This window comes from Bactrocera oleae, chromosome 3 (genome assembly GCF_042242935.1).
Source record: "Bactrocera oleae isolate idBacOlea1 chromosome 3, idBacOlea1, whole genome shotgun sequence".
Lineage (NCBI taxonomy): Eukaryota > Metazoa > Arthropoda > Insecta > Diptera > Tephritidae > Bactrocera > Bactrocera oleae.
In genome coordinates, this window is record NC_091537.1 from 32145279 (window position 1) to 32162248 (window position 16970).

Sequence of the window (16970 nt, forward strand, 5' to 3'; positions counted from 1 at the left end):
GTAAAAAGTCAACTATAGGTATTTTTAGTCATAACTCACCTCAAATGCGCTATTCGTGCAAAGTTGTATTTTCCTGTGAAAGGAAAATGTTAGGATAATAATACCTACCGAATTCGGTTAAAATCGGTCGATCAGGTCCCGAGATATGAGTTTTCACCTAAATGTGGGCGATGCCACGCCCATCATCAAGGTATTATAACCAAAGGACAAATCCTTTAAGCACCCCTGTAAGTACTGTAATAATGGATGAAATTGAATGATAACCCCGCCCACCCCCAATATAACGGTTCTTATAATAACTACTAAATGCGCGATAAATCAATAAATAAATGCGTCATCAACATAAAATTGTGCACCCGAGATCATAGAAGAGGGCTTTATGTCTCGGAACCTGCGAATATGGGCGAATTCGGACCACAACCACGTCTACTCCTTCTATAACAAAATTATAAATTGCATCTGATTCTTTCACTTTCCAGTATACACTTTCAGAACCAATGAATGTATCGGGATAAAACTTTGCACAAATATAGCCTTTAAAGTGCGCCATCTTATGACCAAAAATTTACCAAATCGATACCAGTTCATATTGTGAATTTTTTATCAAAAATATCAGTCAATCTGTGGGATATATTATAGAAACTCAGAAAAAATCCCTACCTGGTAACAATATGCCCGTGTACCAAAAATGGGTTGAATCAGATCAATAAGTTCTTTAGTCCTCATATACCCAATAGAAAAATTTGCGAACTTCCGGTAGACTTTATACCGCAAATATCGGTCAATATTTGAGCTATCTTAATGAAATTGAAACAAAATGTTTTTCTAATAACAATCTATCTTTGTACATAAAATGGGCCACCATCAGGTGAAAAGCTGCCCTATCCGACATATAACTAATATCAGTTCCGTTTGACTTTATCTCGCATATTAACTAACCGTTTAATATTGGACATAATATACAATCGTTTAATGCATAAAATATGTGATTTTGGTCAACGAGTTATCCTAACCCCCATATATTACCCGTTATTTTAACAAATCCTATGCTAAATATGTCGGTCAGTGTATGAGTTAAATATTTATATAATGTGCCTTGGCACCCAAGGAGAGTTGGTATTGCAGATGGACGTGCATCTTTCACAATAAGATACAAGATTGTTATTTAGTACAACGAATTACATTTGAAAGCGGTATCTATGGTTTAAATTTTCAGCTATAGGCACTACGGTTTATATTTTCGGTATATGGAGGCTAGAACATTTATGTTCCGATTTTACCAATTTTAAGACTTGAGACAGCATATCTTAAACGCACTATTTCTGCAAAGTTTTATCCCGAGATATTCGTTGGTGCTTGGGTTGCATACTTGAAAGTGGAAACATCGGATGGAATGTAAATTTGAGTTACATGGGTGGTTGTTGTTCGATTTCCTCCATCTGGATGTAAAATTTAATGTCTCAGACACATTTAGTTACTTATTTATCGCACTTTTAGTAGTTTTTAACAAAACTACATTAAGTTACAGCTTACACAGAAAGACGGGCGTACGGTCATCCGGGCTTCAACTCGTCGCATCATTCTGAACGTTTATATAATATGTATTATATGGTAAATTAATTTATAATGCACTTAACCGTTTTTAATGAATTGAAAGTGCTCTTAACCGTTTCGGTTGAACTCCAAATTGAGTCTGGTTTTATTTTACATGTATATTCTTAGCTTAACCTACGCAGTTGATTGCTGCTGTCGCCAAAAATGCTGCTGCGGATTACTACGTGACCTTTTTTGTAAAAAAAATGCAGGTGTTCCTTTAGTGTCAGCTATTTTAATGCAAAGAAGTAGCATTCCTTAACTTGCTATACATAACTCTATATCTATAGTTTTAGGTATTCAAAACAACCGTTAGGTGAATAAAACTATTATTCTCTGTAGCAACATGTTGCAAGCATACAAATATGGTAGAGGGAAACTTTACTTAATAAAATCAATTTACAATATATTATATTATATATACAGCAAGATCTCCCATAAGCAGACACTGACGGGACCAGCCTTTCTGTCCTGTTAATAGAGTTGTTCGCTTAATAGATTGTCCTTAATAAATATATTATATTAATTAAATTAAAATTAAATAATTTTGTTTATTTAATAATGTTCAAAAAATGTTTGCAAGTATATACACATACATATGTATATATTTATTTAAGAAGAAATTTGTAATTTTTTGTTTAAAGCGTTTTTACTTTTTGCTGCTTTAGAAGTTCAGATTGGTAAACTGACTCAATATTTTTCAGTTGCTCAAAGCCCTGATAGTTATTTCTTGCAAATTGTTGAAGTATAGCTTTAGTATCTCTTCAGCAGGGGAAATAATTTCTGGATCAAAAAAAACTCGTCTTATTTGCGCCAATGGCAAATCTTTGGCAGAATCAGTACTCAACCACTCAGTTTTTACGAATCCCGTAGTTAGTTTCGTATTCAAGTATTTCCAAGCTTTTTTCATAAAATAGAAAGCCTCTCAAACGTTCATTGTTTCAATTTGAGACAATACTTTTTATACCTTGAACACGGTATATTAAGAAAATTCGGAGATCATATAAAATATATACATAAATGATCTGCATGATGAGCTGAGTTGAATTTGCCATGTCCGTCTGTCTGTGCGTCTGTCTGTATATATACGAACTAGTCCCTCACTTTTTGAGCTATCAATTTGAAATTTTTCTGTCCTTTTCTCACTAAGAAGCTGCTCATTTGTCGGAACGGCCGATATCAGATTACAATATCATATAGCCGCCATACAAACTGATCTTGAATTTATTTGCTGCACTTCTAACTGACAAATTTTCTTTAGCCGCAGCGTTAATAACTTCAATTTTTTCTTTCACAGACAACACATTATTACAATCCATTCATGTTTCTTTAGGTTACTTAAGCGTACTGGCAGTAATGATTTCTATAATTACAATGCATACGAGTTTGAAGTAATTCCCCGAATTATACATTTGAGGCAAAATACATACATATGTATATATTAAGAACGCACATTTGGCATAAAAATGTTCGTTAATAGTGTGTCTGTCCGGTTAAAAGAGCGCCGCATCCACTTAATAGAGCTTCTTTTACCTAAGAAAATTCGTGTCCGCATCCGTACAAAGGAGCGTCCTGTTATTAGAACGTCATGTCAAATGTAGACGGTTAATCTGAAGATGTCCTCATAATAGAGCGTCCGTTAAATAGAGCTATATTATAATATAAACGCCAGGTTCAATGAATCATATATTATTCTTATGCATTAATATTGTAAATTCGTTCTTTGCCTTTGTAGTGACAACTAAAATTTTAAATCATTACTTTCTAGTAAATAGAAAATTTAAACAAAAAATAAAATATAACCATAACGGCAAAAAAATTAATGGTGGCGTTATAAAAAAACACAAATAATGTTATCGTAGTGCGATTTCGACATACTTATATTTTGGACGTAAGATTCTGATATATTTATTGATGTTCGATTTGTATACTGTAAAGTGAAAGAATCATTATTTATGGTTTTTTATTTTTTTGCTCAAAAATTATTATAATATATCATATGCAGTGAAGAAAATTATAAAAATCTGAAATTAACCAATCAATCGTCGAAAAAGGACTTACATGACATTATCTGTGTTTTTTTGTTTGTATGACGATCCTAAGTTATTGATTTTTTCATTTAAAAGTCTCAACAATAATCATTATTTACGGTCGCTGGTATAAATAAGTCTCAAGGCCAAACAATGTACGTTTGCGGATTAAAATTATAAATATTTTTATTATAAGTTAAAAATAACTTGTCCTATTTCTTTTATTATATTTAATGCTATCAACAAACAACTTCAGAAATAACGAATTTGCTACAAACATGAATATAAAATTAATAAAAACAAATTCAACATCTTAAGTTGATTTGTATTTAATATCAACTCAAAGAAATTTTTTATTATTCATTTTCAAATTTTGAAGTAGTGTTCAAAATGCCATTTTTATACCACCTACAACGTTTTGTCTTTATTAATAAATAACATTTTACTGTGTTGAATTATTTACAATAATATAATTTAACGCGTTTGTATTAAACATATTATATTGAAATAACATAATCGAAGCTCACCGAGAGAATTTGAAAGAATGGAATTCACAATGAATTTGAAAAAAGGTCAAATCGGTTAATGAGTCATAAGGCTTGATGCATAATGTTCCGAGAGCCCATGTGCACTACTGATACGCCATATCAATGAGTTATAGTATTTAAAAAAAAAAGGAAAAACGTTATCACCATTATGACAAATGACAATTGAGATGTTATTATTTATTCAAGTTACAATCAGTTTGTCATGTACGATCGCCAAAAACTACATTAACATGTAAGCGAGCGCAGCCAGCCATTGAAATTTTTCGAGGCAGATCTGCGCTTAGAAACTATTTATTCATTATTCCAGTGTAAAGTGAACAAGTCATTATATTGGATGTATGAGGCCTAGTAAAACGTATGGTCTCATTTAAGCATTTTCGATTAAATCGGAAATATAAAGATATACTGTAATTTGATGACATATATATAGAATAATACACTGTCTCAATATTAGCAAATTTTAATTTGACAGATATGTTGAAACTTTTTTGCAATAATGCAATATACAATATAATTATTCTTTTCTTTTCATTTAATATACTTGTATGTAGCTTTTTTATGGGAAGAAGTTTTAAAGTTGTGGAACATATGTATAAACACATAGAAGACCATTTTTATGATCACAATTTAGAAAATTTGTCTAGTTTAAAACGTCATTTCTAGAAGGTTTCCGATGACTTTCCAATAAACTTAAAAATTGTAAAATAATTGTATATGTTCTCCATTCACCGTTTTCATTTTCGTACTAAGGTTGTATAATTGTATGTTTCGTTAATCATATTTTCGATGAGTTTGTATTTACCTTTTTAGTTCTTAATAGAAATAACAGTCGTAAGACTATATTAAAATCACTATTTGATTCAGTCGATGATGTAAATCGACTACGAACAGGGATTTTACAACTGCGCCATGCTAACTCAAGAACTTCAATTGGACAAGTGTTGTTTCCCTTTTAAAACACAATTTGATACCTCTCTGAGTAAACCGTTCCACGATAGTACTACTTTCGAATATTGCACCTGCAAGATGCCCTATATTTATCTCGATTAGTTCTAGGTGAACAAAACTATTTTATTCTGTAATAACATGATGCGAAAGTATAAAATCGAAAATCATTATATGTAGTATATGGGAGTAGGGGGTGAGGAGTTTTTGCTAATGCTACATGCTATTAACATGCCACATACTAATGCTGGATTACAGGTACAAAGATACACTGTTACTAATAAAGCACGTTTTCTCATTTTCATTGTTATAACTCACATATTAGCCGATATATGCGGTATAAAGTCAGCCGGAAGTTCAAAAATCTTTACATTAGGTATATGGGGGCGCAGGGAAGAATTGACTCAATTGAACCCATTTTTGACATTCAGATATACTGTTAACGGGAAAGGTTACTCTACGAATTTTAATTATATACCTCGCACATTGACTGATATTTTCAACAAAGAGTCGACTATGGGCACCGGGGTCTACATATTCGGTACCTAGGAGCTTGACCAGTTATAGTTCGATTTTGACAATTTTTGGTAATAAGGTGGCACTCCTGCAAAGTTTTGTCCTGTTGTATTAATTGGTGTTTTATATGTATACTTGAATTTGAAACAATCAGATTGTATTTAAAATTGTGTTATATGAAAAGTAGGCGTGGTCTTAGTCCAATTTCGATTTCCTCCATTTTCGCACTGTAACATAGGAATATTAAAAGAATGTTATGTACAAAATTTAGTTGAAATTGATTCAGCAGGTGCCGAGAAATGTGATTTCACCCTTAAGTGTGACACACCCGGTATCCAATTTTGATACCGGTTCCTATAAAGCCTTCTTGTGCCATCCTGGATGCAAAATTTAATGTCTTTGACCCATTTCGTTACTAATTTATCACACCTTTAGTAGTTTTTAACAAAATCGTTACATGGGGAGTGAGCGGGGTTATCTTCCGATTTCATCTATTTTCACACTATCGTAAGAAGGGTTGACAACAATTGTCCTGTGCAAATTTGGGTCAAGTTAAGTATGGCAACATGTTGCGAGAGTATAAATATCAAATGCTTTTCTTTATCAATTGCAAAAAAACGCTCAAAATTCGGGCTTCAAGACTAGAATACCCCCTTAATAAAATGCCAAATTTGATTGTTATCCCTTTAAGATTCCGGAAAAGAATGAATATTTAATTCTTCCGCAACAGTTTTTAAATAAAGTTTTGCCAACACCTGAAAGTATTACTCCTGGTCCTTACCAGTCTCATGAAAATAAAATGTTCGGTTACATCCGAACTTAGCTTTTCCTTAACTGTTTAATATAAAGTTTTGCCAACGTCTATGAAATGTTCGGACCCGAATTTATTCTTCCTTACCTATAATATTATAAAGTTCTGCTAACACAAGAAGTTATTTTCTCACCGCGTAAATTGCGAAAGTATAAAATGTTCGGTCTGATTCGAATTTCGACCTTTCTTACTTCTTTAATATAAAGTTTTGGCTACGCCTGAAAATATGTCCCCGGCATTTTTTTTTTTTAATTGCTATAGTAGGAAATGGTCGGTTACAACCGAACTTAGCCCTTCATTACTTATTATATTTATATAAATATTATTAATTGCCTTTTAAACGATTTTTTAAGAAAATAATCTTCTTCGTTAAGGCTCACTTTCATTTGAGTGGTACAGTAAATAAACAATTAATACAATAGTTTGGTGTGCTTTTTGGTCTAGGGAATCATCGGTCCGTACTTCTATCGAAATGAAGCTGGTGACACCGTTACTGTCAATGGAGAGCGGTATAGGTCGATGATAACCAACTTTTTATGGCCAGATTTGGAATAAATTGATCTTGACAACATCTGGTTCCAACAACGGTGTGTCACATAGTACGTGCAACAACCGAATTATTGCGAGAAATGTTTGGAGATTCGATAATTTCAAGAAATTGTAACATTGTACTCGAAAATTGAGTTTATAGAATTCGTTCTTGCAAAAGAAGTCATGAAGACCATTTAATGATGTAGTATTCAAAACATAATTGTATCGATTATAAAATATTTCACACTAAATAAAATATATTTGAATTTCCTTAACAATTAGTGTGTTTTGTTTAAAGAAAATCATATCACTCTTATTGGTCTCGCAAGAAGAGAATAAAGGCTAAATTCCATTAACTGCCGGCTCATTTTAAAGACCGCCTAGCTGATTAGCTATATAAATATTTACATACCCACATATGTATGTATATACATAGGTATGTGTGTACATAAGAACAGATGCATACATACAGTGATGAACAAAACTATTGGCACAGAAAATACTTTAACTTTACCACTGTTTTTTACCACATATTAAATAAATTTTGAATACCAAAAAATTCGTTTCTGCCCCAATATTCTGCCATTCCTCCACTAGTACCACCTTCAACTTGGCTTTTGTTAATATTGCTTCCTTCTTAACGTGCCTATCTAGTTCTGCTCACAAATTTTCTATTTTGTTTAAATCGGGCGATTGATGCGGATCCGGTACATCATAAGCAGTATGTTCGGTATCATTATCGTGTTAAAATGTGAATAACCCTGACAATTTAAATTTTCCGGCACTCCTTTTTATTTTTCTCTTCAGAATTTCCATATAATATTTCTTATCCGTAATACCATCTATGAATTCCAGCTCTCCGACACTTGCAGCGGGCATAGAACTGCATACAATACTCCTCCACCTCTATATTTTACAGTAGCAGCAGGGTTCCTTTTTTGTGATTAAATGTTAGGCTTTCTCCACAAAGTTTGCCGACCGTCAGATTGAAAAATATTGAACTTCTGAGAAGAGTACACAGTCCCAAAAGTCCTTTGGCTTGCTTAGGTATTCCTTCGCATAAGCTAAACGCTTCCTTTGGTTCGCTTTCGAAAAGAGAGGTTTGCGTCTAGCTAGGCGAGAATTGTAATTGGCTTCACGCAGTGCTCTCCGGACCGTTATTGGATCAATATCTTTTCTCATCACTTCCTTAACTTCTGTAGGGATTTGTGTGGAATATGCTGGAGTTCTTTTTTATCTTTGATTTGCAAAGATGCAGCACCTTTAAAACGTTTAACAATACTCCGTATGGTATATCGGCTTCTGTCCATTATTTCACTAATCTCAGCGTACGGTATACACTGATTTCATATTTTTTGCTGCTCATTTTAATAAAAGTAAAGCAAAGTTAACTATAAATAAAGATACAATACCGTTTGACAACGCAGTTGCTTATGTAAACACAACGGGATTTTAAAAAGGGTTGCGACGATTAATAAAATGTAAACGAAATAGCCTGATTTTATGGAGTGTGCCAATAATTTTGTTTCGCTATAATAAGTAGTTATTTTCTTTTATAATTAGTATTAAATAAACATCTGGTATTTCGCTGTGCCAATAGTTCTGTTCATTACGGTATATATGAAAAAAATTCTAAATTTTGCAAAAAAATACATTAAACTGTAAGTACTTCTGCCACCTTAAGGCACTGAAGGTTATCATTAACAAGTCAACGGCTGGCACATGGAAAGATAAGATTTGTACGGAGAAGCCAATTCGCAGTAGAAGTAGTAAAAGAGCATTTAAAACCATTTAATTAAAAACTGCTTAAAAAAAGTAGGAGTTGCTCGTGGCATCATTAAAATTTTGAAAAATACGCTGACGTAAAAACAACAGATAATTGAAGTAGCAAAACATTATTGAGAATAAATTTGTAGTTTTTATTTATTGTTGTATTACTTTTTGTTTAGAAGAAGACAACTTAAATTCAAATGACAAATTTTGGACAAGCTTATATATTTTTATATAGTAAATGCCCTGATATATGTACAAAGATTGATGTATAAAGAAGCTTCAAAAACGTTTTTGTTAAATAAATACGTAAAAGGTATATAATAAAAAGCATCTACAAGTATGTGGATCACTGAAACTAAAGGCTGCGCTACAGAAGTATATGCATAAGGACGCAGATGCATGTTATTAAGATCGTAACATACGGTATAACAAAGCCGGCTAGACTTACTTATAAATCCTTAAACTTATCAGATAGAATGTTGATTTAAAGTAGCATCTCTTATACAACTTATTGTATTAAATTAAAAAAATTCAAATAATCTTATGAAGTTTTAAGATTAAATGTTATTAAAAAGCTACATAAATCGTTTTCTGTAAAGAAGTTTTTAAAAAAGCTGCTGTTTTGAAAAGACAGTGAAGTGGAATTTGTGTTTACAACTAATGTATGTATATACATATATACCCCTTTTACGGTTTTAAGCTTCCCTCAGTTGAATTGAAGTTGAAGTAATTCAAGCTTAGACCAACCCATTCTTTTTTGGTATTACGAACTTCAAATATTTTCGGTCGAAGTTTTATTGGTGTCGCCAACAAAACAAATGAAGATTTGACAAATAATTATACAGCCGAAAGCCGGCTAAATATCTTTAGGTGTTGGCAAACCTTTATATTCAAAATGTAAGTTCAACTTCATTGTTGGACAAAGTCGTAAATGAATTACAATCAAATTTGGTATCTTATTAACTTATATTGAAGGTATATAGATTCACTTAGTTTTATGCTCTCGCAATATAAAGCAAAGTAAAGGTTGTTTGTGTAACCTAAAACTAAACAAGATAGATATAGTGTTATATATATATATATAAATGACCAGGTTGACGAAACGAGTTGAAATCCGGGTGACTGTCAATCTGCTGCAAACGACATCTTGAGTGAAAATCGAGATACATATATTATGAAACTTAGTACATTTGTTCCAATCGGACAACTGCCACGCCCGAAAAACGCCATTCAACTTAAACCTATAAAGTGCGTTATGGCAAATTAAGATATGTCTCTAACTGTGACTTTATACAAAGGAGGTAACATAGGACACCTGTTGGCACAATTTTTAATTTTTAATTGGGCGCCCCTAAATGGTTTAGTGTACATATCTTTCAAACCGCTTAAGTTAACTTAACCAAGCTTGCTGGAAACACGTTTTTTTTTATACGCTGTGAAAATTGGTAAAATCCACGCCCACTTCCCATATACTCACTGAATAAAGGCGTAAAAATTTAACAATGGACGTTTCACCGCCCACCCTTACGTGAAATCTTATATCTCAGGAACTACCCGACCAATTTCAACAACAACCACGGCTACTTCCCATATAACATACCTTTAAATTCCATCTTATTCTTTAACTTCCAGAATACAAATCAAACACGAATGAATTTAACGGGACAAAACTTTGCACAAGTAGTGCCCTTGAGGTATTTAATCCTATGCGCATAAACTGTCCAAATCGGGCTGTAAATTCATTATATTAAGGATATGAGGTTTCGACCATGGCGAATGCCATTTATTTTGAGCGCTAAACCATTAATATAATGTTATAACTTTGAAGACTAACCTAAACGGTTTAAAATCAGGTGAAAAGTCGCAATTTATTATAATAATAATAACCCAACGATTACCCTCCTCCCGCCCAACCAACGCGAGGGGGCAATCCGCATACGTGCAGAATTAGCCGAGTCAGAAAAGTCCAAAAAAAATTGTTAAGTGTTGAGATCTAAAACTGCTCAGCTGCAGAAAGAAAAATTTCAACAGCTAAGATTTATAGTTACGATTTAATAAATTTTGCAATAAAGTCTTTTTAATTATAAAAAGTGAGTCAGGTAAGTCAAATGTGCAGGAATGAGAATTAAAATCATGACTTATATGACGGAGTGGTTCGTTTAGTTCGAAATTTGATCTACGAGATTTTTACAGTAAAGGTCTAAACTGATAAAATATTGAATTTAATTTCACACAGGAGGAAAGATTTTCACTAAGAATATTATGCCAAGCATTTCCCTACGACTAAAAAGTTTAGGTAGATTTATAAGTTTTAAACGACTAGTGCATAGAGGGAGAGACTTACCCTAGAATCCCATTGGAAATGCCCTAAGACGAAAAGTAAAAATTGTTTTTGAACAAAATAGAGATCCACTCTAAATTTTTTAGACCAACGTTTAACAAAACTGAGGACACCTTTTGCTTTCTAGACCATGGTATCAATATAAAGACTAAAATTAAGCTTATCCAGAAAATCAACAAAGTTAAAAACTTCCCTTAGACTATGGCTTTTTATTACATAAGGAGAGGGGTGCACAGATCTACGGTAAAATCACACCGTTTTACATTTATTGAGATTTAATGGCAAATCATATCTATCACACCAAGCAACCAAATTGTTTAAGTCTGTTTGCAACAGACACCTTTCATCAGTTGAAGTGTATGATTCAAAAAGCTTTACGTCGTCGGCGTATAATAAAATGATTACAGAAAAGATATCGTTAATAAACAACAAGAACAGAAACGACAAGACGACTACCTTGCAGAACACCTGAAGAGCCATTCATTGTATTAAAAAGAGTGTCTTCAAATATCACTCGTTGTGTTTTGTAATAAAGATAAGAAGCTACCCATTAAAGAAATCTTGGCTGAAAGACCAGAAAATCAAATTTATATAAAGGCAAGTAAATATATTTGGCACTATTTTTAAGGAAGCATGAGGGTATCATGTCTGGGCCGTAACTAAAAGCTGGTTTCAACTTATTTAAATTAAGTAGGACGTCTTCTTCAGAAATAATTGGAGCGTTAATTAAATTATTCGGACACAACACGTGCTGAAAGGAAAAAAATTTAGGAGAATTACTACAGTAGTTTGTCCTGATTCTGCAGACATATTGGATATAACGTCATTGTCACTTGAAATTATAGATTTGTATTTCATCGCCGACGGAAATTTGTAAATCCTGAGTTTAGAAATAACAAAATCGTAAAACGATTTTAGATTACGTACAATATTCTTTTTTACCTTATTTAAGTAAATATTATAACATTTTTTGTTTAGGTCAAAATACTGTCGACGCAATACAGAATATTTAAAATAGTCGACAAGTGAACCGGTTTTTTTTTATACTCTCGCAACCTGTTGCTACAGAGTATAATAGTTTTGTTCACCTAACGGTTGTTTGTATCACCTAAAATTAATCGAGTTAGATATAGGGTTATATATATATAAATGATCAGAATGAAGAGACGAGTTGAAATCCGGGTGACTGTCTGTCCGTCCGTCCGTCTGTCCGTCCGTCCGTCTGTCCGTCCGTCCGTGCAAGCTCTAACTTGAGTAAAAATTGAGATATCTTTATGAAACTTGGTAGACATGTTTTATGGTACCGTGAGACGGTTGGTATTGCAGATGGGCGTAATCGGACCACTGCCACGCCCACAAAACGCCATTAATCAAAAACAAATAACTTGCCATAACTAAGCTCCGCAATAAGATACAAGACTGTTATTTGGTACACAGGATCACATTAGGGAGGGGCATCTGCTGTTAAAAATTTTTTTTAAAAAGTGGGCGTGGTCCCGCCTCTAATAGGCTTAATGTGCATATCTCCTAAACCGCTAATGCTATAATAACAAAATTCACTGGAAGCAAATTTTTTTAGCACTTCTATTGACGGTGTGAAAATAGTTGAAATCGGGTGGCAACTCCGCCCACTCCCCATATAACGGTACTGTTAAAAACTACTAAAAGCGCGATAAATCAAGCACTAAACACGCCAGAGACATTAAATTTTATCTCTAAGATGGTATAAGATGACTTTATAGGAACCGCGTTCAAAATTAGACAGTGGGCGTGGCACAGCCCACTTTTAGGTGAAAACCCATATCTTGAGATCTGCTCAACCGATTTCAACCAAATTCGGTGCATAACGTTCTTTTTATATTTCTATGTCATAGTGCGAAAATGGGCGAAATCGGACTACAACCACGCCTATTTTCCATATGACACCATTTTAAATACCACTTGATTCTTTCACTTTCCACTATGCATATCAAGCAACAATGATTATATCGGGGTAAAACTTTGCGTGAATAATACGTTTAAAGTATGCCACCTTGTGACCAAAAATTGTCTAAATCGAACCAAAACTGTTCAAGCCCCTAAGTACTAAATATGTGGACCCCAGTGCCTATAGTTGACCTTCTACCGAAAATATCAGTCAATCCACAAAGAAATCTCAAACGAGTATACCATTTGACTTTGCGAGAGTATAAAATGTTCGGTAACATCCGAACTTAGCCCTTCCTTACTTGTTTAATGTTTAATTTTTCAACTTATATAACTCTTTTGAAAACCACGGACTTGTACTTTTACTTTTATTAACAACTACTATTGGAACATAATTTTCAAATAATTTCGTAATAATATTATTAAAATGCGAGGCACTCAATTCAATGTCACCATTATAGTCAGGCCATGTTATCATAGAAAGATCTCTATTTCACTTTTTATACTCTCGCAACATATTGCTACAGAGTACAGAGTGACTGTCTGTCCATCCGTTTGTGCAAGCTGCAACTTGAGTAAAAATCGCGATATCATTACGAAATTTGGTACACATGTTTCTTAGTACCATAAGACGGCTGGTATTGCAGATGAGCGTAATCGGACCACTGCCACTCCCACAAAACGGCTATTAATAAAAAACAAATAAATTGCCATAACTAAGCTCGGCAATAAGATACAAAACTGTTATTTGGTGTACAGAATCACACTAGGGGGGGCCTCTGCAGTTAAAAAAATTTTAAAGTAGGCGTGGTCTCGCCCCTAATATATTTAATGTGCATATCTCCTAAACCGCTAAAGCTATAACAACAAAATTCACTGATGACAAATATTTTTAGCCCTTCTATCGACAGCGTTCAAAATTATACAGTGGCACCGCCCAATTTTAGGTGAAACCCCATATCTTGGGTTCGGCTTAACCGATTTCAACCAAATTCGGTACATAACATTCTTCTCATATTTCTATGTGTGTATAGTGGGAAAATGGGCTAAAACTTTGCGTGAATAATGCGTTTAAAGTATGCCACCTTGTATCCAAAAATTGTCTAAATCGAACCAAGACTGTTCAAGCCCCTATGAATATGTGGACCCCAATGCCTATAGTTGACTTTCTACCGAAAACATCGGTCAATGTATCACATAAAACTAATCGATATAGATATAGATTTCTATATACAAATATTCTTATATTTTGCAATAATCAGTGGATAGCTATATTTTCTCTGCTATCATGTTGGACTTATATCAAAGACAAGAATATCAAAAAGTTTTTTAAAGTGCTGAACTTTGTATAGAGCAAAAATATCTTTCTAGGAAAAATCGCATGAAATAAATATTATAAGTGCAGTAACAAAAGGGCTAAAGGCCCTTTTTATGTGGTAATAGCTAAACTGCGACCCCATCGGTTTAAATGCTGTTGTCTATTGCTTCAGTCTTGCGACACATTCTATTATGAAGGTCATGAGGTGAACTGTAAACTCAGAAAATTACATTTAAGTACATTTTGGGATTTACACAGCACCGTTGGCAGCTTATGAAAGGTTTAGATATTAAGACAGAAAGAAGAAAATCTACACACCTGCTCTACATATGTGTATACCATACTTAATTATATGTAAGTTATTGTTAATTTAGCCTTCATGAGCAGAACTTTCAAAATAGGTACCATAGATCTCCCTGTTTTAAAAAGCGTTTGACAAAAGCAATTTAAGGATGGGTTTTCCGAGCACTTAGTTTCAATACAATGAAATAAACTACTAATTTCTAGAATATAAATATAACTAAATATTATGTATTATTACGTTAGGGAATATCTATGTAGTATGAAGGTATACAAAAGCACGGAAGCTGTGTGTATAAAAATATACCATAACAAAACTATTATACTCCGTAGCAACATGTTGCAAGAGTAAAATAAATATCAGTACACTGTGTTTGTAGTTTCAGGTACACTAGATTTCTTGACCAGCAAAATACTTTTTTCAAACAAATTTCAGTGTACTAGTTAGCACTTAGGATCCAACTTTTCACACCCGGACGGACGAACTTATATAAGTATTATATATAAGTATTTTATTATTTATTAATTATGCCTAGATTAAGTAGAAAGTATAAGTCGTCTTCAGAATAGAAGGCGTATGAGAGTTCTTCATGCAAACTCTTTATACAAGTATAGAGCTAGTGAGCAGTCACAATATACTGTAAGTCACGCTAATCGTAGATTAGATTCCGATGTACGTCTGTCCAAAAAATTATCAATACAAATCAACATAGAACCAGGTGGGAAAATCTCGAGGGGCGGTCCTTTGAACCAAATTTAAATACTGTTCAACGTTGTTGTTCATGACGTCTAAATCCACAAATCAACTCTGATGAGCAAAGCGGAAAAACTTGAGGACATATGTTCGGCGCGAGAATCCCAATATGTTCGATATGTTGTTCAGTTGTAAATACTGTTCAACATAAAACAAGGCGACAAGATTCACAAATCCACTCTTAAGAGCAAATAAGGAATACTCGAGGTCATAGATCTCGGCGCGAAGCAACCGAGATTCGAACTCTTGAGCAAGTTGTAAATATAATACTATTCAACATAGAACAAGGCGGCATGATCCACAAATTCGCTCTGGAAAGCCAATAAAAGATACTCGATGTCACAGGTATCGGCGGAGAAAATCCCGAGGTACGTTATGATGAGCAAAGTAGGATTACTAGGGATTATAGTGAACTTCGCGCAAGAAATTCTGAGTATAGGAATTTTAGAGTGCATTCGTGATCAAATGCAAAGAGAACATGGAAGAAGAAATTCTGAAACAAGGAGAGAGGAGCGTGGTAGAGAAACACAACATCAACAGCTTAGTAGGAGGGGTGGGAGGGGTATGAGAGATGAAATTTTAAATTAGAGACGTCTTTTTAATGCAAAAATTTCCTTCGGTAGATGGCAATTACAATTTTTGTTCTACTTGCAAAAATGCGATTGTTAAAAAGAACGAATATGTTTAGCTATCGGTCTAGACTTTCCTGAAATACCGGATTAGTTGAAAGATTTAACACCAATTGAAGATCGTCTCATAATGCCCAGATTGCCTTTTATGACAACCCGCCCATTAGGATATCAAGATCAGAGTCCTCTCAAAGGTGCTGTTGTTAATATACTTGTACTAATTTCTGTTAACAATATTGTGACATCTCTACCAAGGTCCATTGATGAGGATCATGATTACATGATCGATACCATACAGGTGCACAATATAAATATTAATGAGAACTTGATTTCAGAATTTAATGACCACGAAGAAGTGCCGTTTGTTGCATCTTCAGAGGATTCCCGATTTTTTCAATCTTTTCATGCGGCACAAACTTCTCATGATAACAACCTCAGGTAATAATATAATATTATATTTGCACGAGTCTTTTACCTTCAGAGCTAAGTCCAGGAGCTCAAGAAACTCTTTTGGTCAATATGCCTGTATAAAAATTGGACTTTAACCGTTTAGTTATAGCGCCAGGTGAATGGAACAATATACTTGTATGTACGTTGGGCAGAAACGTTCCACCAAAGCCTTCAACGTAAATACTGTTACCTTTTACAGAAATAAGTCAAAGTTCAGAAAGACACAAGGAAAGCTTTTTTAAAATTTAAAACGTTTTAAATTCAAATATGACTACAGAAGACATTTCTAATTTAAACGATTTTCAACATTTCCTGTCTGATAGTAGATTAAATACGTCTTTTGATGACTATTTGTTAGCGCATAGATCAAGTTTAACAAAACCCAACATTTTTCTAAAAAGAAAATAACAAGTCCGTTTTATAAATGCTTATAACCCTCTGATTTTGGACCTCTATTGAGCAAATATGGATATCCAATATATACCGGATGCATTGCTGTTCATAT

At 33.5% G+C, this 16970-nt stretch overlaps 1 protein-coding gene across 3 annotated transcripts in view; it reads right to left on the reverse strand.

Moving 5' to 3' along the window:
* The window catches only part of LOC106620796 (nitric oxide synthase), a 263001-nt gene that overhangs the window by 54822 nt on the left and 191209 nt on the right, over positions 1 to 16970 (reverse strand). The window lies entirely within an intron of this gene.